The sequence below is a fragment of the Hesperophylax consimilis genome, chromosome 11 (assembly GCF_061612785.1).
Source record: "Hesperophylax consimilis isolate HC1 chromosome 11, BYU_Hcon_1.0, whole genome shotgun sequence".
NCBI classification, from domain to species: Eukaryota; Metazoa; Arthropoda; class Insecta; order Trichoptera; family Limnephilidae; genus Hesperophylax; species Hesperophylax consimilis.
Genome location: NC_142846.1, coordinates 18,504,239 through 18,529,950, shown reverse-complemented (window position 1 = coordinate 18,529,950; position 25,712 = coordinate 18,504,239).

The following is a 25,712-nucleotide window of genomic DNA, read 5'->3' as shown; positions in this document are numbered from 1 at the left end:
TTCGTCACTGGACATAATTTTTTTTCGTTTTTCGGAGTTGTGACTTATTCTATGGTCGCGTTGGATGAATTTCAAGGAAATTCAAAGAAAAACCAACGGACAGTTATCTATTTTTAGAATATACATATGCCAGTCGGCGCCACAACCCTTGGGCCATGAGAAATATTTTGCTCAACTCTGGCGGACCTTAGTATGTCAGCTTTTTTTCACGTTTAAAAAGTTACCATTCTGTTATTTAAACTTGTCTTTCAAGAATATTTGTTTCATAGAAAAAATATTAGGACGGGTTGTTTCACACAAATTCGAACCATTCATTTAATTTTAAACTTAATATTCATATTAAATATTAAATTCTGTGAAAGTTCTAGTAAAGTTCTGTTACTATCCAAGTTCTGTGAAACACCCGGCCCATCATGAAATAATAACAGAACTTGAATAGAACTTTCACGGAACATGGATATTTTACTTCTAAATTCTATAAAACAACCCGTCCTTAGCCTTCTAAACTCCTCCTCTGTTTCCAATAACCAAATATAGCTACAACAATTAACATTAGGAACAATGATGACATTATATAATATATTTTCACAGGATTCTTCTTTTGACAATTTTCTTTATAACGTATATTGTATTAATCGCCCGTCTTCTTGGTCTTACCGCTCCGTCCACTACAATTTAATGAATCTTTTTATTTTTCTCTCGAGAAAATAGAATGAGTTATTCATTTTCCATTTCTCTTAGTCTCTAAGCACCTTCCGTGTCTGTGATTCATTAATAAATATCTTCGATTTCCTATTAACCGAATATAAATATAAGAGCAAAAGCTTTTAAAGCGCTCTCCTGAAATATCTCTTCAGAGCGGTGGAGCGAACGAACTTTTTGGAGCTTTTAAATTAATTCATTGTGAAGCTCATTCATCGAATGAAGTAATTCTTTTAAAATTCAATGTTTGATTTCACGCATCGGAATTTTTATGATTATTGAATTTGAAATTCGTGAAGTCGATTTTGAAGATTGTTAATCTTTTATTTTGTTCAGAAGAAGATTTTTTCCATTAAATAAACCAATTGTGTTTTAAAATAAATAAACTGGAATAAAAATATTAATAATGGCCTTTTCGAGAGGAAACTTTTTGATAAGTTTATTAGTTCAATTTTACGGAGGTTTCTGTAAACAGATTTTTTAAATAGATTGATTTTTGTTCTTGTCAATTTTAAAAAGTTCTGCTAGAGCATCATATACTCTCAGTATCACCCTGGTTAAAAACCAGCATTCCGAAACGCAACGTTGCTTGAAATAGCTTTACCCATATTCAAATCTGAATAGTAAGGTACTTCAAGACTTACCCATCAACCTCTCTTTCCCACACCCTTTAACCTTACAACATAATCCATTTAGCTACACTGTAGTCCTATTTGCTCCAGGACACTTGTACTATATTGTATAGAAATAAAGAAGTATATTGTTTACTATAAATCATTATTTTACGCATGATACCAATTTACTTCATTTTCAGCGAACTACAGTGTAGACACTGAAAACATTATAGCATATCTGTAAAGAATACAGTTTAAGAACATTAGTCAATTTTATTTTTATTTCCAACATAGTTTCCATTCACCCAAGAAATCACATTACCGATGAAATTGTCAATTATTATTGTTATTACTACAAAGTTTTTGCATTGAAGTATTGATAATCTGTTAAAGTATTCCACGGTTTAAATTGCTGTTACTTCCAATATTGAAGAGAAGTTTTAATTAGGAGGCATTGATAGTTTTCCAATAGTTATCGTAAGTGTCTGTTGACTGTTTCTCTTTGGTAGAGGAGGGTTCTCATTTAGTACATTATAATGCCGGAGTAATTATTATGTGGCGAATGAACAGTTTGTGTTTCAAATCATTTTGTTACCTGCATTTATTTTACAAATATAAAGAAGTTTGAATCCTTTTATCCATCACGTGTTCGCACGTTTTTTTTCAGTGTAAAGTCACCTCAAGGGCAATATAAGGCTTAACAAATTTGTTTCCAGTAGGCAAGACTTTTCAATGCAATCTTTTGAGAAATGTTACGTTACTTAAAGCACGTAGAAAACTTCGTTCAGCGGATTTTATGGCCGCTCGTCTTGAATGTGTTTCACCGGTCCCCCACACGTATAATATCTATTACGCTCATATTCCTACCTACTTCTGAGCACCGGTTTCTTCGTCTTACCCATTGTGATTCTCACGTCTTTGAATTTTCCTCTTCAGGATTTTCCACTGCGAGCTGCGTTATTCTTCTTCTTTAGGCATTTCCGCCGCATTCTTTTCATTCCATCTCTCATACCCGCTCGCTTTTTTCAATTTGCCTCTCCGGTTCATATTTTTGAAAAATAGAAAAAAAGAACCTACACGTTTTACGTCATAGTGAAAAAAATGCTTTATGACTTTTGTGAATGTAGAAAAAATGGGTTTGCAAAATTTTATACATAATTATTGAGAATTATAACAATAAAACCCAATTTTCAAAGCCAAATAATATGTTCCGGAAAATTCCGTCAGCAGTCTTTACCGGAATTGAAGAGAAAGCTCCACAAAACATAATAATGGCGGCAGTTATCGTCATTTACCAGCTTTAGAAGGGAAGGTTTCCCGCTGAATGCGTGTATTGCCACTAGTGTGGCCAGTTTTGATCCGAGCGAGAAACCTATCTCTTAGGTAGGTATTATATGTTTAGCGGTGTTGCTAGCATTGTAGTTCTCGTTATGTATGTCAATGTTGCCATATGGCGAGAGGGTCGGCGGGAAAAATATAGATTGATATATTCAGCACAATACAGAGGAAGAAACACAAAGAAAGAAAGAGTAATTGGGGTGTATTTGAACTAGATTAATGGAGGTGGCGCAGTGGGCAACGCTTTCAGGGTACAATGTGTTTTCCTTTAGATTGGAACCTCAGTTTGCATAGACTTATGTTTTTTCCGCAGTGGTTGCGCATTTTTTTTTGTTTTAAAGCAATGTATTGTGTGTCGTTTTTTTTTTATTTCTTTCCTCGGGTCGAAGGCACGTTAAGTATAAAGTATTATTATCATTATTTTTCTTAGTTAGTCCCTGTTCATTATAATGACTTGCTGTAAAACTCATATTGTTAGAATAGTCAAATATAACAATCAACATCATAATACTGAAATGTATGTGTAAATCAATATACTTTTCCATAAGTCGCAATATCATACAATTTCAATGAACTCCTGCATTTTTCACTGCAATTATACATTTATACACGCCCTTATAAGGTATTTTTACTTCGGAAACATTAGATTTTTCAATGTTGTCTAACAAAAATATGTGTATGTTTTTCCACGACTAACTGAAAATATTTCACACTTCCTAAAAAAAAACATTTCTTTTGTAAACAGTTAAAAATAAACAACCCCAGTAGAAGCTTAGTGTGAAAACAATTTTGTCTTTGCGGATTCGACAGAAAAAAAACGAACCATTACAAATGATCCACTTACAAATCTACTTGTCACCTAAATGGCTGAGGACTGGGAACATATAAAACGGTAAAGAGAGTTAGAGATCTACTTGCCTTGAGTGACAAACCATCAATTTAAAAGAATTGGTGTGAGCAAAATGCTCGCAGGAGAATTAATAATGGGGTGAAAAGATGATAGCATTTATCACAAATTCAAGATCCGCCTGATTAACACGAAAAAGGGGATTCAACTTTTTTAGTTGACGTTAGTCTATGCAATGTAAGTAAGTCTAAAGTCATGGTGTTTGAAAGAGAGAGTACGAAAACATTGTGCAATATCATTTTGAATGATGAATACTTTCAGCAGATGCGAGTTTGTGTATTTGGGAAGTATGTTTACGAGAGATGGGAAGGCTTACAGTGTTATTGAACAAAATGTAAGTGCACGTAACATTAATGGAGAGCTGAACACGGTTGGCCTTAAAAAGAAATTGCAAAAATATCACTTTTTGAACTCTTGCACTCCACAATGGAGTGCTGACACCTACCCCGATATATTTCAGTGGGGCATGAAACCGGTAGAGGAAGGATGAAAGTGGACTGAATGCTGTAGAACTGAGATCTCTGAAGCGTATGTGTGGTAAAACCATAAGTGTGGAGATCCGCAAAGAATGGGACGCTTAGATGGTTTGGGCATGTAGAGCGAATGAATGAAGAAAAGAGGCAAATGTGAATTGTAGAAGAAGTCGGGAACGCCCGAGGAAGATATGTCATGATTAAGTTAGTAAGATCAAGCCGTGTCATGAGTCAGAATAATAGAAGAGTAGGTATGAGACGATGTATGAATGTGAATGAGAAAGGAGTGTATGTCAATAAATTATAACCACATTGGTACAAATCAAGGCATACATAAGAAAGGTGTGTTACTTTACTCTTTATGATATTTAAAAAAAAAAACAACTTTGTAATATGTATACATTATAACTGTTATTTTATTCCATAAAGAAATTTAAAAAATAAATATTTATTTAAATTTGTTTTAATGGCTGGCACACCCAGTGTTTGATCTAAATTTAATGATAATTATTATTTGTATAGAACGTCGCAAAATTCAATCCACGGTTTATGGTGATGAAAGGATTAAAATTTAAGACAGCACTAATTTGTCCGAAATTCTAATTCCAGCTGTCATAAAGTTTCTACCTTCAAATTGATCATTTTAATCATTAAAGTGTCAAGTGAATTATGGGGTAGGTAAGCTGTGTAACTTTGTTCACAACAGAGAATAATGCATTGAAAAAGAATATTTAAGATTGGTTTATGCCGGGTAAAAATGACCCCCAAAGAGCAGAGTTATCTAACTAGTTAAACCATCACCTAATTACTCACAGGTAATAGGCCTGCTAAAAAACTCTGTCGATGGAATTGTTCGTGGTATGTCTTTCTCGGACTTCCCCGACCTCTTCTTCCTTTTACTAGCCCGTCATTTTTTTCTCCGTCCATTTACTGTACATAACCAAACCACCTTTAATAACTATACTCACATCAGTTATGAATGCTTTCTAACCTCGACATTCATAAGTCTTAGGTATTTCATTTCTACAGCACCAGCACAGCACCCAGTCTTCTTTCGTCTTCCTTTGTAACTAAATAGTCATATTGGACAATATCAATTTAAATTTCAAATAAAGATGGATTTTAATTCCTTAAGACGGGCTCTCCTTGTGTATTGTATTTACATCGACATTGGATGTTTGGTGATTTAGAAAAGCATTTATAAAGTTTCTGTTTATTAAAAATGATTGATGGATTAATGATGATACCATCCATTATTATTCTACGAAATCAACTGCTATACAGTATCAAATCACACAACTTTATCAGTTAAGCAATTCGAATCATTGAACTTCAAATAGGTTTGTATTGGCAAAATTATGTACTGTAATTTACTGCTCCGCTGACTAATTATAATTGATAGATATAAATTATATCAATAAATTAACCAGCTAGAACAACCGAGTGAAATGCCGATAGATTGCAATAAATCAATTCAGTAGTAACACTAATTAGCAATCCATTGTTGATGTATTTATTTTAAGTGGTTCTATTACTTTAACAAATCAGTAAAAGCTCTGCTATTGGGCTTACAGTTGGCGGTTTGGATATCCGATGTAAAGCAAATGAGCAAACCCTGGTGACGCACTACTATTCAGAATCGAAACGTTGCTTGCAATCATTTAACCGTGTTTGGTGATCAGATCTGTCTAGCCAGGTCCTTTCCTACCTTCAACTTCCCTTTCTCCCTTCCCAAGACCTTTAGCCTTCGAAAATGTCCCAAATTGGGGATGGCATTAATTAATTCCATAAATGCATCCAATCCATTTTGAAGGTAAGCAGTAATGCATCGATTGATTTTTTTAGATTTAACTCACGGAGAGAAATGAGAATTGCTAACTTATTGAAAATCTCTTCAAATTATTGAGAATCCGGTTAAAAACGGGATTTCAGGCAATTTTCTGATAAACTTTTAGTAAATTCCTAACATATCCGAACACGTCTTCATGATAATATACAATGACGAAATGTGGAAATATTATGATATTTATGAATACTTGTTGTACATCTGATAATACGTTCGTATCTCACTAAAACTTTGTTAGGAAATCTATCAATTCATTCGTTGAGGGCCTGTAATCCCGTTTTGAAGAGATTCTTAATGAACTAGCAGATTTTTTTCTCCGTGTACTTGCCTCAGTAAATAATAGAATTGAATTAAACATTCATAACAAATCGACATACACGGATATAATATGTCAAATCATCTGATATCACTCAAAAATTCTGCCTATCATTCAATGGTATCCCAGTATCATCTGTTAATTTCGCAATTAAACAAATAGCTCAAAATAAGGGCTGCTCCATTCGATTAGTAAATAAAATCTTGAATAAGAAACTGATGGTATTTTGCACTAATATATTTTTAGTCTTGATAAATAATAGATGGTGATCTTTAATAACCAAAATAACGTTTATTGTAACTGAGCACACACATTACAGCCATTACAGAGACTTATTCTTTTGACACCTACTTCCTGTGCATGTAGTGTTACCAACTGAATGTTATTTCATTGCCATATTACAACATCCTCCCTCAATGTAATAACATTCCAATAAATCGTACAAATAACTCTTTACTCAATGATTTAGTGAGCATATATACATCTGTGCATCTGTAAATCAACTTATAATGTAATGTATACTTAACATAGCGCAATACCCTTTTTAGAGCAGATAAAAATATATTATTTGCACAATATTGATACCTACTTAGCATTGAAACAGCAAAACATAAGTCTGGTCTTGTACCTTGTACAGCATACATTAAACTTCCTATTATCTGCCTACATCATTTTTCAATATTTTTATCTACCTTTTGATTTTGAAAGATTTTAAAATTAAAATTTTTATCCATCGGTGTAGCCACCGGTTTACAATTTTCCATTTGAAATTTTACAAGAATATTTTCTAAGTAACTTTTCTGACTTAGTTCAGTTATACCAGATTTTAAGTTCTGACTCACATTAATACTTAGAAAATCAGATATGCATCCCAAATCCTTCATTTTAAATTCACTATTCAAAGCCCTTTTAAGCTGTTTAACTTCACAGTTATTTGTTCCAAAAATTAATAGGTCATCAACATATAACAATACAAAAATTTTATCATTTCCATTATACCTTTTGTATAAACACGAATCACAGCTTGATTTTAGAAAACCCTCTCTAGTTATGACATCATTGAACTTATTATTCCAACACTTAGGAGACATTTTTAAACCATACAGTGATAAGTTTAATTTTACAATATTTTTATTATTAGAATAAGCTCCTTCAGGTAACTGAATATATACCTCATCTTGGATTTCTCCATACAAAAATGCACCGGTAACATCAATTTGATAGATTTGCAAGTTTAATTTACTAGCAATAGCAACAAAAAGTCTAAAAGTGGATAATTTTGCTACTGGAGCATAAATGTCTTGATAACTAAACAAATTATCTTGTTCAAACCCCCTAGAAACCAACCGGGCTTTATATTGTTTGGAACTTTAATTTCGAACACCCATTTGCTACTAACAACCTTACTTGGATCTACTGGCTCATTGTACACTTCCCACGTATTGTTTTCTCTCAGTGTTTGCAGCTCTCTCTCAATGGCCTCCTGCCACTTGGAAGCATCAACCCTACTCACAGCGTCTTTGTATGTCATCGGATCAGGATCATCATTAATTTGTACATTGTTGCATTTATAGAAAGAAGTTTGTTTCCTTGTTCTTTTTGATCTCTCGCAGTAGGGTGCTAGTGGATTATCTTCACTCATTGACTCATTTGAACTCAATTCATCAACACATGGTTCATTATCACTTTCCAATTTGGTTTCATATAGCATATCTTCTTCAGTAGAGATTTTCATACCCCCTTCATCTTCCAATGTTCTAATTTCTTCATTTACCATTGTTTCAGTCATCTGTGATGGTTTGTCTTCTAAAGATATTATCTCAATTGATTCCTGGAGTTTATTATTATTTTCTTAGAAAATTACATCCCTCTTTCTTTCTATGGTATTCTTATGTGAAAAATATATCCTGTACCCTTTCACATCTTCGCTGTAACCAACCATTAGTCCTTTCTCACTCTTTTTGTCCCATTTTCTTCTTCTTTCTTTAGGAATGTGCGCATATACAGGTGTACCAAACACTTTCAATTGACGGATGTCAAAGTTTCTGTTTGTCCATACTTCAAAGGGAGATTTTCCGTTTACTTTACTTTTTCCAGTACTATTAAGTACAAAAACTGCAGTATTTACAGCTTCTGCCCATAGTTTTTTTGGTAAACTTTTTGCATGTAGCATTGTCCTTGCAGCCTCCACTAGAGTCCTATTTTCTCTTTCAGCCTTTCCATTTTGCTCTGGAGTATATGGAACAGTCGTTTGATGGGTTATACCACGATTTGAGAACATTTCTTTCACTTCTTTGTTCATAAATTCCAGTCCATTGTCACTTCGAAAGATTTTAACCTTATTTCCAGTTATATTTTCAGTTTTATTTAGAAAGTCTTCAATACAATTCTTGATGTCGTATTTATTTTTAACAAAATAAACATATCTAAAATTTGAGTAGTCATCTTTAAACAGAACAAAGTACTTCGACCCTCCTAATGACATTTCTTCCATTGGGCCACATGTATCCGCGTGAATTACTTCACATGTCTTCTTGCTGGTGTAATTACTTTTTGAAACGGCAATCGGTGAATTTTTCCTTGTAAACAACTTTCACATTTTGGAACTAATGTTTGTTGTGAATCGATGTTGTTTTTCTGTAAAACTTCCTTGACATACTCAAAGTTTTGATGAGCTAATTTTTCGTGCCACAAACTAAAATCATTCTGTTCTGATTTTTCCATAATTGCAGTATTGCATTTAAAACGTAAATCCATATAATAACCGCTTCCGTCTCGTTTTGCTACGGCACAAATATCTCCATCCTTGTAAAATTTGCAAGACTTTTCATCTGTCATCATAACATAACCTTTTTTAATAGCGCGATTGACAGAGAACAGATTAACTTTCAAATCTGGTACGAATAACACGTTGTCTATGGTAGTGTCAACCCATTCCGTGTTGTTTTGCACTTGCACTGCCATCTGGCCACAGCCCAACACACTAATTGACTCGCCATTACCGACTATCACTGATTTATTCAAAATTTCTGTTAAATTTGTAAATAAGGCTTTATCACAACACATATGTTCATCCGCACCGGTGTCTACGAGCCACTTAGAATCTTGATAATTGTCGTAAATTTTATTTAAACGACAAACGCATTCCTTTTTTTTGTGTTGTATTTACTTGAGTCTTTATTTTTACTAAACCAGCACTGCGATTTATAATGTCCAAACTTGCCACAATAATAACACTTGTTATTTTTGTTTTCTTCATTGTTATTTTTATTTTTCCTACATTCGCTCTGGAAATGTCCGATTTTTCCACACTTAAAACAATTTACATTTTTTTTATTTTTCATTACGAAAGCTGACGATGATGGGGTTTGTTGAAGTTCATCATTATTTTCAATAAATCTTTCTTCCTCCATCAACAACCTGGCCACTAAGTTTTCCAAGGTTTGTTTGTCATCAGGGGCAGATTCCCAAGCCGAAACAAAATGTTTATATTCTTCTGGTAGCGACACGAGTATTTTAGTTATAACAAATTTCTCAGAAATTTCATCTCCCAATTGTTTTAACTGGTTCTGTAATTCTTGTATTTTTGATAAAAATGCAGACATTTCTGTTCCTTTTTCATATTTGTACTGAAAAAATCGCTGTTGTACAGTATGAATGCTGGTCTCCGTTTTTTGTTCATACACATTCTGCAACTTCTTCCACATTTCCGCTGAAGCAGAACATGATATAATGTGTTCATAACATTTTCTGTCATCCTTGTTACTATTAAGGACTGAGCCTTTGCATCTTTGTTTTCCCAAATACTTTTCTGTGCACTTTCTTCAGGTTTTGTACTCCGACCTTCCACTATATCCAGCCATCCTTGTCCACGTAACAATACTGCAGTCTGGAACTTCTACACATTCCAGTTTCTTGACCCCTCCAATTTTAACATGTTCTGATTGCCTTCCATCATTACAAGATGTTTTTCCTCTTTTCACATGTGCCTGGGCCTTTAACCTGTAGTCTTAATAAATAATAGATGGTGATCTTTAATAACCAAAATAACGTTTATTGTAACTGAGCACACACATTACAGCCATTGCAGAGACTTATCCGTTTAACACCTACTTCCTGTGCATGTAGTGTTACCAACTGAATGTTATTTCATTGCCATATTACAACAATATTTATATTTGCTACACCTAAAATAATAGCTACACTTTTAATCCTTTTACGATGAACATGTAATATAAACTTCATATTTAATACCTTTACAATGCACATGTAATGTAAACTACATATGTAATCCCTTTACGATGCACATGAAATATAAACTACATATTTAATACCTTTACGATGCACATGTAATATAAACTATTTATTTAAACAAAAAAAAAAGAAACTTAAAATACATATTTATAATGGGTAATAAATGGGATAACCATTTTACATGCCCCTTGAATCCTTGAAAGGCTACTGTTAAAAATGTCGACAGTCTAAGACTTATTATTTAATAGCGCCATACCTCGTGTCATTCAATGCCGAGCCAGTACGTCCGTTCTGCTATGTGAGATACATAACAGATCATGGTGCCGTCCCTGGCTGTAGTTTTTTGGTACTAATAACTCATAGCATTCCAGGAGGTATGGGCTATTATTAAATTATTCATAATTTTATACGCCATTACTGCAAGGGACCCACTCCTCCTCGACTGGAGATTTTTGTAGCACATTTTATCGAACAAATCTTCGTGCTTCATGAATCGCGGGTACACTCCATGCAATCTCAAATACAGGTATCTAAGGATTTTTTTTTAATCTGTTCTAATTTTTCAATGTATTTTGCTGGTATTGAGCCCATATAGCTGAGGCGTATTCAATTTCAATTTTGGACATCACAATGCAATTTTAAATAGCCACCATATTTTAAAAACGTTTATAACATTTTGAAACCGTTTTACACAAAATATTTTCATGGTAATGTACTAATTTATTAATCTTAAATACAAATATCTTACATCCGTAGGAATTGATTTAAAAAAATAAAAATTTAAATATATTTTTTAAAGCAATTCAATATAGATATATAGTTATTTATATATATATTAAAAAAGCTCACATTTGGGTTTCGAGCGAACCCCGTTATTAGAGTCTTACGTCGCTAGTTTTAATATTACCCTTAAACTAGTTTTTATATTCCCCTGGTGAAGTGAGGGTACTTCCAAAACCGCTTGAGTACTTAATAAAATTAAGTGGTGTAAAAAAAAAAATTATGTGTTTCTACTAAAAACTTTATTTTTTATTTTCAGAGAGCGAAAATATGCTTTGTGACACAGATGATAATAACATTCCGGAATATACCTACGTGTAATTTTACAAATCTAGAAGAGATTCGTAATTTTTCAAATGTTATTAGAAATTTATCATCCCCCAAAGCATAATTAAATAATCACACATTATAATGCCGTATGATACATTTGCATAATCCCTCTAGGTCTCTCAGGAGAAATTAGTGAAGCGGTTAGTAACAAAACCTCGTAAAACAGCTAGATATATGCAGATTAGAGATATAAATGAAACAAATATTTTTTTATTATTTTTTCGGAATAACTTTTATTGAGTAAAACCTCAAATTGTAATATTTAAAATATTGAAGACAATATTAGTGATTTTTAAGATAGTTGCCAATAAAAATGTGCGGTGAAGAAAATGAAGACAATGTTGGTAGTTCTTATTCGAAGTATGATACAGTTAAAAGTGACCGAGTAGGATAGGGTCCCATTAGCGCAGTTGGTAGAGCATTGTCCCGGAAAGACAAGGATCCTGGGTTCGGGTCCCAGATGTGACCGTTTCCTTTTCTGATTTTTCTGTTTCAGATTTTCGTTTAAAAAATCACTAATATTGTCTTCAATATTTAAATATTTTTTTGTTTACGTCCTACTTATTTAATTCGTCATATCGAATTTTATGGGGTTAAGAGGAATGGGTCGGTACGGTTAGGAGAAAGACAAGAGGAAAATTAACAAATTGACTATTCAGAAACAGTTAGTAAATGGTAATGTATTGGGGTGCAAATTGTACATTGGGAACGTAGATTTGAATACAGTACACACGCAAAAGCATTGCTTGCATACTGTATGCTTCAAATTTAGAAAATTTCTTACAAAATTAAAATAATGTAGAATATTCAACACCGGTGAAGTTTTATATTAGTTGTCCATTTTCCACAAGCAATTCAAAAGATAGTTGTTTCTCAGTGAAGATTTTAATGAACGTCACAATCGGAAAAGTATCAATCTACCTACACTAGCGATAATTTGTACAGCGCCGTTTTTGAGAAAAATCACCTCAAGGGAGCTGTGCAAACATGACTTCATTGATTTATCTAAATATTTATAAACAGATTCAGAAAACATACTTACCTGGCAGGCCACTTCAGATAAATACAGATATAGTAGAAAGTTCAATCCTGGAAAAGATACAACTCGTCAGGGGACATTGCAAACACTGCACAGCGAACATTGCATGATTTTAAATTTATCAGAAAATTAGTGGCTAAAGTTGATTTTTATTCAAAACTAGCTGTACCTTGTCTGTCTGTGCAAATAGAGAAACAATAGCGGGGCTTGCTTTTACGTCCAACAGATGGCGTGGTTTAAAAAAAAACAGTATGTTTATTCAACAAATGGCGCTGTTTAAAAAAAACGTTTTTATCTGTCACAGGAGACATGTACATAGAAACACACGCATATTTGATGCAGCGTTGTATCAAAATTTCAAAACAATCGCTGAAGAACTTTAAAAGATTTAAGATATTTAACAAACGAACATTAACATTTTTATTTATATAGATAGTTAGATAGAAATTAATGTTTTTATTGTTTAATTTTACAAATGGAGATTTTTTTACAAAATGACAATAAAATGTTTAAAAATTCTACACAAGCTTTAACACGAAATTATCAATAGCTATATACATTTTTTAAACATTTATTTATTTTAACATGTCGCGGATTCCAAAATTGGAGAAGCAACATCTGTGTATAAATTTATTTTATAAACGTTAAGAACGGTACTCGTAGATCTATTTAATTAAGTTCGATCAAACAAAAAAATAACTAAACCCATACCTTAGGCTTTTCCCGTATATTAAATGAAAAAAATCATATAACATTCACTCTGGCCCACCCACAATCGCCAGGATAATTTATGAACGAATAAATCATTGCACGCCACTGGAAATTGGTATTTTCAAAACGGTACGCAGCGGTCTTATTAAGTGGTCCGTTTATCAATTGGGATAACGTATTCTAAATAGGAACGCTCGGTGACGGTAAACCAATTCGCCGTTTTTCTTTCCCTTGCCAGCGCTAGCCACAATAGGGAGGTTTTACAGATTTAGTTTAGGTAAAGCAGGTATTTCTCAGTTTAATTAAAATACAACCATAATATTTAGAATTTCAAAACAAACAACTCTTTTATTTTTTTGTTTAGTTAAAACGATGAACATTTGTTTATCTAAGGCTGAAGTTCCCATAGGACAAGTTTTCAAAGACGACAAATACAAGGCATATAAAATTTGAAAAATATCGGTCGTTAGGGGGTGTTTATAAATAAATATTATCATCTGATTTTAAAATGTGTCAATGCGTTGCAAGCCAATAGTTTTTTAAACTTTTCAGGTTTAATCTTCTTTGGGTTTTTCGTGTGACGTGGATACTTTCTCGAAGGTACTATTAATTTCCGGACACTGTATGTATATATTATAGGTAAATTCAATTCAATAGTTGAAAATAATTTTAACAACTCTCAATGAAAATGTGAAAATAGAATAAGACGTAGAAATTTTATTTTGAGATAATGGTCGCAACTGGGAATCGAACCCTCTAGTATTACCGGTACAAACAGTCAACCAAATAATTGGGCTACTGAGACCAAATAAAAATTCTGTCATTTCGATGAATCTCATAATTCAATTCAAGAATTATTACTAACGTTATCCAATCATTTTTAAATGTTTTTTATTTAATATATGTAAACCTGGTTGTGTTAACAAAGTTATTAACAACTTAGTTGACAGCCTTGCCATCGCTGCCACTACTAAATTCCATGTATCAACTAGGAACACAAGACAAAATGTAACATTCTTCTGCAATACGTACACCACCAACTATCAGACCACTCACTAATCAATAGCATGAATGATTTGGGTAATAAGTTTGGGGATACTATTGATATATTTACTCATTCCATTTACAGAACTAAGCGCAATCTATATCAGTACTTTTTTTAATCCTATCCAAATTATAAAGTAATTTTAGTGATTTATCTTATATATAGTACTGTTCTAGTTTTTATACTATTTTATGATACTGATACATGTTTTACTAATATTTTTTTCATATTCAGTTAGTCATTTTAATGTTATTTCATGCTTTAAAAACTCTGTGTATAATTTTCGATAGCCCACTAGGTATATTCCGTCCTTAAAATACATGTAAAAGCCCGTCTGGGTGTAAAACAAAATGAAATAAAATTGCATTTTGTTATATTTTTAGGACGTACTGCGCTACCCTGTACAATCTGAGATATGCACAGAATACAATAAAATATCTAGCAGCGCAATGGGATAAGCTGAGGGTGTGCTACAACAATGCATACAGGCAACTTATGCATCTACCAAGGGTCTGCAGTGCCTCCGAATGGTGGTTTTACACTAGGGCAGTACTGAGAGTATGTTCCCAACAAAAATAATAATCATAAATTAAGTGTGTTTTAAGTAATTTGTGTGCCTTTGAGTGATTTTGTATTTGTGAGTATCTTGACTGTCTAATATCTTCTTTTCTATGTATTGTATGTCTTTGTATTGTAGTCCCTTAAAATGTTATTCTTCCGTTTTATTGCGGCTTCTCGTTATTTGTGTGCTTTCGTTGTATAATTAATATGGTGAACATGACCTGCTGACAAAGTGCTTTGCAAGTGAAAAGTTTTTTTCTCTAACCTGACCTCAACTTAATGTTCACCGATTTCTTGCAGAAGTATTTCCAAAGAAACGTTAGTTCCACAAAATTATTATATATAGTAAGTCGAATAAATTCATCTTAAATTAATAATAACTATTTTTAAACCGCCATAATATGTTCTTCTACACTGTAATGAGTTCCGTCACAAAGGCATCCCGTTACAATACCCAGTACCTACCCACCTCGTATGGCCATGCATATTTTATGAGAGAAATTTCAAATTCCGGAGGTCGGTCGCTTCGAACACGCGCGGTTTCCACAAGTATATCGTGGTTTGATCGCCAGTAAGCCTCCCAGAAAATCTCATTACTTCTTCATAAATCCTAAGGCCCCCCTACACCGAACGCCTAGCCCTTAGTACTTAGGCAGGAACCCCCGCGGTGCTGGCCGCTTATTGTCAGCCATCACTGTCGTGTGTGGCTGCACTATACACAATCTTATAGTACCTACATCTTTACACTTAAGGCGATGTACTACGTCGTGTAATATTTTAAATTGAGCCGCTATCAATAACAACCCTTACGTTGATGGCGATAAGGTTTAAATTCCCGCTTAACACCATCCGCCTGTTTTGATTTATGCAAGAAAAATACATGGCCAAAAAGTGCCCTTTATTTTATTTTGTGGATGTTCAGGCATAAATATTAAATTTTTTTTCTATCATTTTATAAATAACTTAATTTATCACATTATACAATAAAACCATAACCGAAAATGGATTAGTAAGTAGGAGATTTTGAACTTTAAAGCAGTTTTCATAGGCCTTATACATTATTTTTTTCTGGGCTTATAAAAAGACTTATCTAAAAAATACTCGATTGTTTCAAAGGCCAAGATGTATTCTACTCGCAGTATTTAATTAAAGAATCTGAAACGTTTTTAGGCGACCAAATTTTCATACAAAAAACACATGATTTTGAATTACTACGTATGACATCGCCTTAACTGCTTTACCGTTTTATGTTTACATACAATATAATAATATATTAAAACTACTATTCTACCTGTCTTCGCCATAGAGTAAGTTTATTAGGTTAGGTACTGAAACTAGGTATGCATATATTTCAAATTTTATAAATATATGGCTGAAGTCCTCGGATAGTTTTACGGGTAGTTTTTCGAAATCAAGTAGACAGCAATTGTGTTATTCTTATTTTAATCGTCAAGTGTGCAAAATTTCGTTAAAAAGTACCAAAATTCTGCTTCGAGGATGTGGTGATTTTTCAAAATATCACCTTCCTTTTGTTTTGAAGGTCGAATGTCAAAAAAATTCTCTGTATCAAACTGTAGATTTGTTTAAAAATAAAAACCATCTACCCATAAGGCACTCTTATTTATTGACTGAGCTTAGCAAAGTTCTGTTTTGACTCGATCAATTTTCATTTCATCTATCTGTAAGTTTAGGCGTTTCGTGTCCGGATAGTTCTGGCAACATTGTAGCCGTGTTCAATAGTACATTTTTATTCAAATTCATAGCTTTAAAGCTTCATAGCTCATGATTTTAATACAAGCAATATCGTTACAGCGTCGGTGGAATTACTTATATCGAAGAAAAGATCGCAATTCTTACCATTTTTCTATTTTCAATGTGTTTTTTTCCGAAAGCGTTAGTTTTTCTACACATAGAACCAACACAATAGTGCAAAAACGATAAATAACTTCTAAATGTAATCAAAGAAGAATCACTGAATGACAGTGTTTTCTATTGCGTAAACTCCTTTGTGTACTTTTTGTTTATTCGGCATCTGAAGGTTACGCGCTTTAGTGAAAAGCATAAGAAACATTTGTTTCCAAGAATATTGTCTACAGAATTTGTAAATAAAAAGAGATAAAGATTTTCTTTCTAAGAATCTGTGTTGCTGTAAATAAGCATCTCTATACAAATCGACAGTGGTAGCTAAAGAAATGATGAAATCTTCTTTAGGTATTGATTGTTTTTAAATAGAAGATATAAAATGGTAATATAATGTATTTTGATTTACAGATTGCGTCAATGGTGTACGTCCATAATATACTTTAATTTAAATTGTAAGTATATTATGCGTTATTATTTAAAAATATTTTAATATTACAAAGTGAATTTGAAATTATTGACAATAGTATAGATTTGTTTCACCAATACAATATTTTTTTATTAATATTTTTTTTATAAAACAACCTTTATATAAACAGTGAATATAAAATTATATTGATAAAAGATAAAATATATTTACAAACGTAATATAATATTATACATACGAGTATGTATGATAACAAAAATCTCACAGAGGCATAGCCAGTTCATGGGTATGTATACCTGTATTTTTTAAAGCAGTTTAAATACTTATATGCATACTGCTTTAATTAAATATACATTCATAAATTATTCTGTAGAAAATTAAAAACAATAACAAAATCAGTGTTTACAGAATTACAAAAAAAACTAGTTAAATTAAAGATTGAGTGCCTTTAATGAATGTGTTTTAAAACTTACACATCTGACAAACTACCATTAATGTAAGGTTAATGGCTGGCTATCAGCTGTGCAAAACCCAAAACACGCCCATTAGTAAGGGGGTAAGAATGTGTACAGTAGATTACTGCCCACAGCAATTCAGTTTGCATATCGCGTAGTGTAAAAAATTACAATTATTTAATTTTTTAATGATTACATTTCACAGGTATTACAATTACTTGAAAAAAATTGAAAACGAATACAATACTTTTAAATAAATAAAAATAATAAAATTTATAAAATTTATAAAGAAGGTTCTTATGGGATGCCATGGGATTTATAAAGAAGGTTCTTATGGGATGCCATGGGATTTAAGAAGGTTCTTATAAAGAAGGTTCTTATGGGATGCCATGGGATTTAAGAAGGTTCTTATAAAGAAGGTTCTTATGGGATGCCATGGGATTTAAGATTTATTTTAAAACAAGATTCATATTATTCGTACTGAGAAACATATTATATTAGATAATTTGACCTGTCTTAAACTCCTAAAAGATCTCTTAATTTGGTTGGTTTAACCGTTGAGTGCTGCGTACAGACGACGCGATGGTAGGTTCAATCTCGTCAGTTGTTTCTCTTGGGAACACAGGCAGCACACTTCCTCTAAAAAATATCAAAGGCTTGCGATCGCTCTGGTAGCATCATTAATTATTAACATGAATATAAAAAAAAAAAAACGGCTCATGGATCGAAACTAATTCATTCATATGATGCTACTAAAATAGTGAAAAACTGATTTAAATGGTTTCATTCGTTTAATCCTTTTCTATACATTTAAACTACTCCAAAAGGATAACGAGAGCTTCGTTCCTGGTATTTGTATCGGAGTAAATTTTGCTTAGAGTATCCCACAGGCATGTTAAATCTTCACATAGTGTTTAAAAAAATCTTTCATAACTTCACGGGCATTAAATCATGCCTCTCATTTTATTTATTTAGGCAGACTGATTAAAGTTGCTTCAACCGCTCAGACACTACAAACGATCCAACTTGGTTGGTGGTTGTGTGGTTGGACGGTGGCTCGACACTCTTGCGGTACAACCGTTCTTGATAGCTACACCCCCTTATCGCATAAAACGCATCTCCACACGGTTCAACTTTACGTTCAACTCAATCATATTAATATAACCGCTCAACCAAATTCAATGGTCTGTAGCGCCCATTACCACTAACCTCCTTTCACTTGTACTTTGAAACATCGTTTGACTAATGAAAATAAAACCATGGTCTCACAAACAATATCATAAAACACTGTTGTTCTTCTTCCTTGGAAGTCATTGGTTTAAGGAATCTATAAGTTCCGAAAAGATGTGTTTGCAGAATGCTTAAACTTTATGGATGCAAACAATGACACAATTACGCAAACAAACGTATCACAAAAGACACAGACAGACCATAATTACCACACTTAATTATACTATTTTTTTAATCTATTAAAAGCTCCAGTGGGCTTTTTCATTATATTTATACAAGTTGTTTTAATAACTGTGCTATTATAAAAAAAATATTTTATTGTTAAGAAATTATAAACACAAACGAAAAAGATCAACAAAAACATAAAATACATACGATACGGTACGACACGAATTTACCACCCCAGCCAGCAACATTGCTGTTCCGGTGAGACCGATACAACAGAGTGGTTTGTTAAGACTTTGAACACTTGCTCTGAGGAGTGGAAGGATGTTCGAGTTCAATCGACCGGTTCATGTGGCAACTAATAAGTCAATATTGGAATTAAGGATTGGCAGGAATAAAGGAATTGATTAAACATTGTTTTTATTCCTTATGTCTTCCTTCTTCTTGCCTCTGTTTGGCTCTTCTTGACTCTCATTGCATCTTCTTGTCCTTCCTGTCTCTTCTTGGCTCTTCTTGGTTTTTCTTGACTCTTCTAGAAGCTTCTTGGTTCTTCTTTGCGTTTCTTGTCATTTTTGGTTATTCTTAATATTTCTTGCCTCTTCTTGGCTCGCTTTGACGTTTCTTGCATCTTCTTGCATGTTTTCGCCCCTTCATAGCTAGTCTAAGCTCTTCTTGGCCCTTCATAGTTCTTCTTGAGTGAATGTTTTCTTATAATTTCGTTGAATTAAATATTTGTTTTGAATTTTAATAACCGAAATTAATCTTCTAGGCTTTTCTTGTCTTGCTTTGGCCCTTGACTTTCCTCAGCCAGCATCTTCTCCCACCCCTCTTGAATCTTTATGCCGCTTCTTGGCTCTTCTTGACTTTTCTTAGTTCTTCTAGGTTTTTCTTGCTTTTTCTGGCTTCTTCTTGCTTCTCCGTGCTTCTTTTTGACTCTTATTGGATCTCCTAGTCTCTTCCTGCAACTTCTTGCATCACCTTGCCCTCTCTTTATCTTTCTTGGCTATTCTTGTCTCTTCTTGCTTCTTCTCGGCCCCTTCATCCCTTTCCTACTTATTTTTTTCTCCCCTCCCATAACTTTTCCTTAACCCTTTTTTGAATGTTAAAATAAAATATTATATGATTATAATCAAATATTAAATGAGTGTATAAATATGCGTACGATTAAGAACTCTCTTCTGAAATACAATATAATAACAATTCCGAAACTGAATAGAATAGGGTAAAAACCAACTGAAAAAAAAAAATGAACAATTACATACATAAATATTTTAAAATTAAAATTGACAAGATCCTTTCGCAAAACTTTTTCCCTTTGAAATCGTGTGTACATAAGTGGGGCTATGAAATTTTAAGCAACGCAAGTCCTTCAAAGCATTCATTAAGTACATTATTAAAAAAAAATTACAAATTCACCAGTAAATACATATGCAATTATGCGTCGCCATCTGTGTGCTCGGTATGACTTTGTAATTATTTTTAATTACTATTGGATGTTATGAATGTCTTCATCTAGCACACGAAAACTGTCATTACATGAGTTCAATTCTTGACGTAACACATATCTGTCAACGCTTCAATTGCTATCCAAGTTCAGTGCCTCACAAACGTACGTGTGAATTTAGCGAACTGAAATTAGGAACAATCCATGGCATATTATGCTAAGTCAAGTGTCCCAAGGTTGAACACCGCTGTCACGGATCGCGAGAACCTAGAGACATAATTAAGATAACATAAACAATAAAAAAATTGAAATATGAGTGAGTCTTATCTCAGGTATCTTTGTGGGATAAAATCCTTTGTGTCTTATCGAATTCACTTACAAACTTTAACTTATTTTACCACTATTAGCACAATGAAAAATCAAATGTCACAATCAGACTGTAAAGCTATGACTAAAACACATATTTTGACACATTTTCAAAGGTATTAATTAGGCAGCCAGAGCCATAGTTAGAAAAATAAATACACGGACCACTCCAACACACGAAAATGTCAGAACGACACACTCCTGTACATAAAATAAAATAAAATACATTGGTAAAAATGTGAACAGAAACTTAGAACAAAATTAAATCTAAGATCTCACGCCGACGTATCACCTCAAATAAACAACACCAGATTTGATTTGGTTTAATTTTTAAGTAACTGATGTTCAATAGTAAAAAAGTACCTAGTAGAAGGTATATAGGTACACAGGTTTATTTTTGTCTAGAAAAATAAAAGTGATTGAATAAACAACGTTTATATTGATTAATTTTAAGGTGAAATCGCCCAGATCAGTATATATATATATTTCCAAGACTGTGAACTTAGTGAAGTCTCGGAATCGGGTTTCCTGGTGTTTTTATAGTAATGGGGTAATCAATTTTGGCAAGATTATTTGAAGTAATTCAGGAAGTCAATTTTAAAGAAAAAAATGCAATTGAACTTTTTAGATCCATGATTATTTAAGCCGTCGCTTGAAGTAAGTATCGAGTGATACGCTGCAAACAGAATATTATCATAGTTTTATGGAAGAAGGAAAGGGGGAAAAGAGAAGTAGCAAAGTAAGGCAGAACATGATCTGAATAGAAGCATTCTTGCCTGTGAAGAATGAGCCGCAGGGCTCTTATGGTGAACCTCACAGGGAATATTAAATGAGTGTTTCATGTTGTAGAGATTTTCATAAGGTCCAAAGGTGATCCAGGCCCAAGAAAGCTTTACTATAAGTATTAGCATGTTGTCTTACATTTTGAAATGAATATATTTACTAGGATTTCATATTAGTTCGAAATGTACCTTTGCAAATTCATGGAAGAAATTTTAATCAAATCAATATATATATATATATATTATACTTAATAATTGCAAATTCACTATGTGGCGTCATTTTATTTTAAATTAAATAAGTGTGTACACCACTGGTTAATTAAAATAATCAAATATTTATTTTCATTTATTTAAACGCCCAGACGGCTTTTATGTACAAAACAGTAGATCTTTTTTGAAAAATTACAATAATAAAATATTAGAAACATAACATTATAGGAGTTCACAAAGTACAGTTAACATAAAATATAAATCAGTGACATTAAAAAAGATAATCTGCCAATATTCTCCAAATGAACGATAATATTAATAAAAACGTTTAAAAATTTTACTAACATTAATTTAAACTGGGTAGAAAACGGTGTTTGTAATTTGTCAATTTCAAGTTATTGTCAAATACATCCATATCATTTAAATATGTAGGTACCTACCTACTCGTGCTGATGAAACCAACTCTAGAATGCCAAGGTATAGCCTAAAAACTCAAGCGTCGCACTTCTTACAGCGTACGTAACAATTCAGTCTTATTTTCACACGGGTCATTCCGCCGCTATTTATTTTTATATTTCTCTTTTTAAATCTATAAACTTTGAATAACGATTAATTATGATGGGGGATCTCCAGCGGCAATATTACCACAAACATCGAAGCAAAAAATTTTGCAAACAAGAAACATTGGGGCTGGGCCACAATGTTTTTGTTTTCTCCGATGTTTTTAAAACATTTGGTCGCTGGAGACCCGGCTTTAGTTGTAGGTATATACTGTAAAGCATAATAAACCTTCATTCGAATTGCTGAGCCATCAATGTAGTATTAGATTGAGTGTTTATTCTCATTACTCGGACGATGCAAGTAAAAATATTAAACGACAATAAAAATTCATAGTTTATGATTTGCCCTTAAGTGTAAGCAAAAAATATAGATACACATGATAAACTTATGATAAACTCTTACAATTCACACTTGTAAGTAATTAACAAATCTGTTGATTCGTCACTAATGCGATTTAGATCAAATTTTAAGTTATTGATTATATATCTATTATCATGATAATTGGTTCAGCTCTATATTTACACTACACATATACACCAATACTACAGTTACACTACACATATACGACTATACATATACACCTACCTACATATATACTAATACAGTCCAATTATATATACGTATAGTTCTATCAACGAGTTGGATTAGATTCACTAATATTGTATGTATGGTATAATGATATATACGTTTAGTTCTATCAACATGTTGGATTAGATGTACTAAAATTGTATGTATGGTATAATACATTCGTGGAACTTTGCAGCGTGAAGGCCCAAATGCATCTCGAATGCAAATGAAAATTTGCATCTAAAATTAACTTCGTTGACCTTCATTTTCTTTAGCTCCGCAATTGGTGGGTTGAGGGTGAAGTTTATATACCATAAATACATAGGTCGTAGGCATAAATCGCGGAGAGCGCAAAATAAGTTCATTTAATTATCATTGATTAACAATTTCCCTCATATATTTACGGAATCTTTTAGAGTGGTAGATATTATTATACAGTACCGACCTGGGTATCTAGCACTTTCGACCGATTAAGATTTTATCGATTCTGTCGACAACTTGTCATCGTTCTCATGCATGATTTAGATTGCTAACGTACAAACAACAGTTCACTTCAAATAAATTAAGAACACAACGGGTTGTTTCGGAGAATTTGAACAATTCATCAAATTTCAACGTTCATTTTCGGGTTCTGTGAAAGTCCTATTCAAGTTCTGTTATTATATCATTGTAGGCTAGTTGCTTGAAAAAACTGAAATAAAAATAGAACTTGAAAAAATCATTCACAGAACTTGAAAATGAACTTTGAAATTTGATGAATTGTTCAAATTCTCCGAAACAACCGAAACTTGGATGGTTTGTTCCAAAGAATTTTAATAAATCATCAAATTTCGAAGTTAATTTTCAGGTCTTGTGAAAGTTCTACTTAAGTTCTGTTTTAATTTCATTATGAGCCAGTTGTTTTACAGAACTGAAATAATAGCCAGCACAGGTACCTTGTACTTTAGTTAACAGAAAAATATTATTGTTGTCAACTTACTTACGAATGCTTCTTTTGTTGACATTTTTGTTTTTATTTTTCGTACTTTTGTTACTAAAAAAACTAAAAGTGTTTGTCTATCGGTCACGAAACGACCGTGTCATAAACTTTTCTTTTTTAGGTTTAAATTTAATGTTATTATTATATTCAGTTTACATATATGTATTTTTTAAATGATATACTTGTAAAGCTGCACATCTTGATACAGGAATGCCCTAGTGAGATGTGCAGAGTACGTTTTTTATAATAAAAAACTGTTTTTTTGAATAAATAAATAAAATAAATATCAGAACTTGAATTGAACTTACTTTTTTTTAATTTAATTTAACTTCGACATTTGATGAATTGTTCAAATTCTGCAAAACAACCCCTCCGTAGTCGTTTTGAACTGTTGTTTGTTCGTTGGTGATTTGTGGTCATGCTCGGGAACGATGAAAACTTACTGACATTATTGATAAAACCTTTTTCGATTGACCATGCTGGATACCCTGGTGAACGATCACGATCCAGAATCGAAAATTGGTAAAATGGCTTACGCTGTGTTTGGTGAACAGATATGAATAAACCTACCTCTCCACCATCTCCGTCCTATCCCCACAACTTTAAACCTCACAACATACCCTAATTGGGGATGCTATCATCCCTCTGGCTCCAGGTGATTGGGAGCTGTTAGAAATCTTGTACGGTATGCACAAAAAAAATTAAAAACAAAGCGCAACACAAACGTTTTGAAAATATTTCATCTTCACAATTATTTCAAATATCTTATTTCTTTTACTTCAATCCTCGTTGAATTGGGTTATCCATTTTTATAGAAACTATCATCTACGTCATTCGATAAAAAAACAGATGCCAAAAGGCAAAGATCTCTCCACGAAATTCATTTACGTAAGAGAAAAATAAAAATCTCCTAAATTTATTTCTTTGATGTAAGGGAATGGAGTAATTCATTTAGTGGCCCTAATAGCTTTCAATATCCTTGTATTTCTTTGTTATGAAAAGCGATATTGAATGCGAGTGCTGCTTGACAGAAATTCAATTTTCTTCTCCAAAAAGCCGAAAATGCCTTTCATGACGGAATTGGGGAGATCTGGCATACTTTATCAAACAAAGTACCCACCCATTGGTGCGGAAGATAGAAGATTGGTGTTGCGGTACGAAATAACAGGGCGTCACTTCGAATTGTCTCAAAATAAATATTAATATTTGGACAAGAATTAAAAGCCATTATTAAATGTTTATTTTAGCCATGTATGTTTAGCATTGAATTGTACAATTCTTGAATGTAGCCTGGAATAAACGAATGCTATGAATCCTATAAGCCATTGGAATGAACGTGTGTTACAATCTCTGATGAGAGGAATAATTAAACTATAAGTTCGGTTCCCGATGGAATCTAAAAAGACGATATCACATTACTACTTTTCGTTGCATATTATATAAGGTTCATAAACAGTAATATAAATTCAAATTTGCTCAAAATGAAAGGATGTTGATCTGAGAATGGTGACCGCCCCATGAACTCATCTGGGAATTAGATAGGTGGTTTAGTTGTGATGAGTTATTTCGTTACATGATGAGAAGCACATATACCAAACAAAGGATTGACTCTTTTTTTTTGTTATTTGTTTTTGGGGTATTATGCCGTGTTGCGCTAACTCCTTCTTTAGCCAACGTTTCGGACAGCATTGCAGTGTCCATCATCAGGGCAGATGTGTTATTTTTATTAAAATAACACATCTGCCCTGAT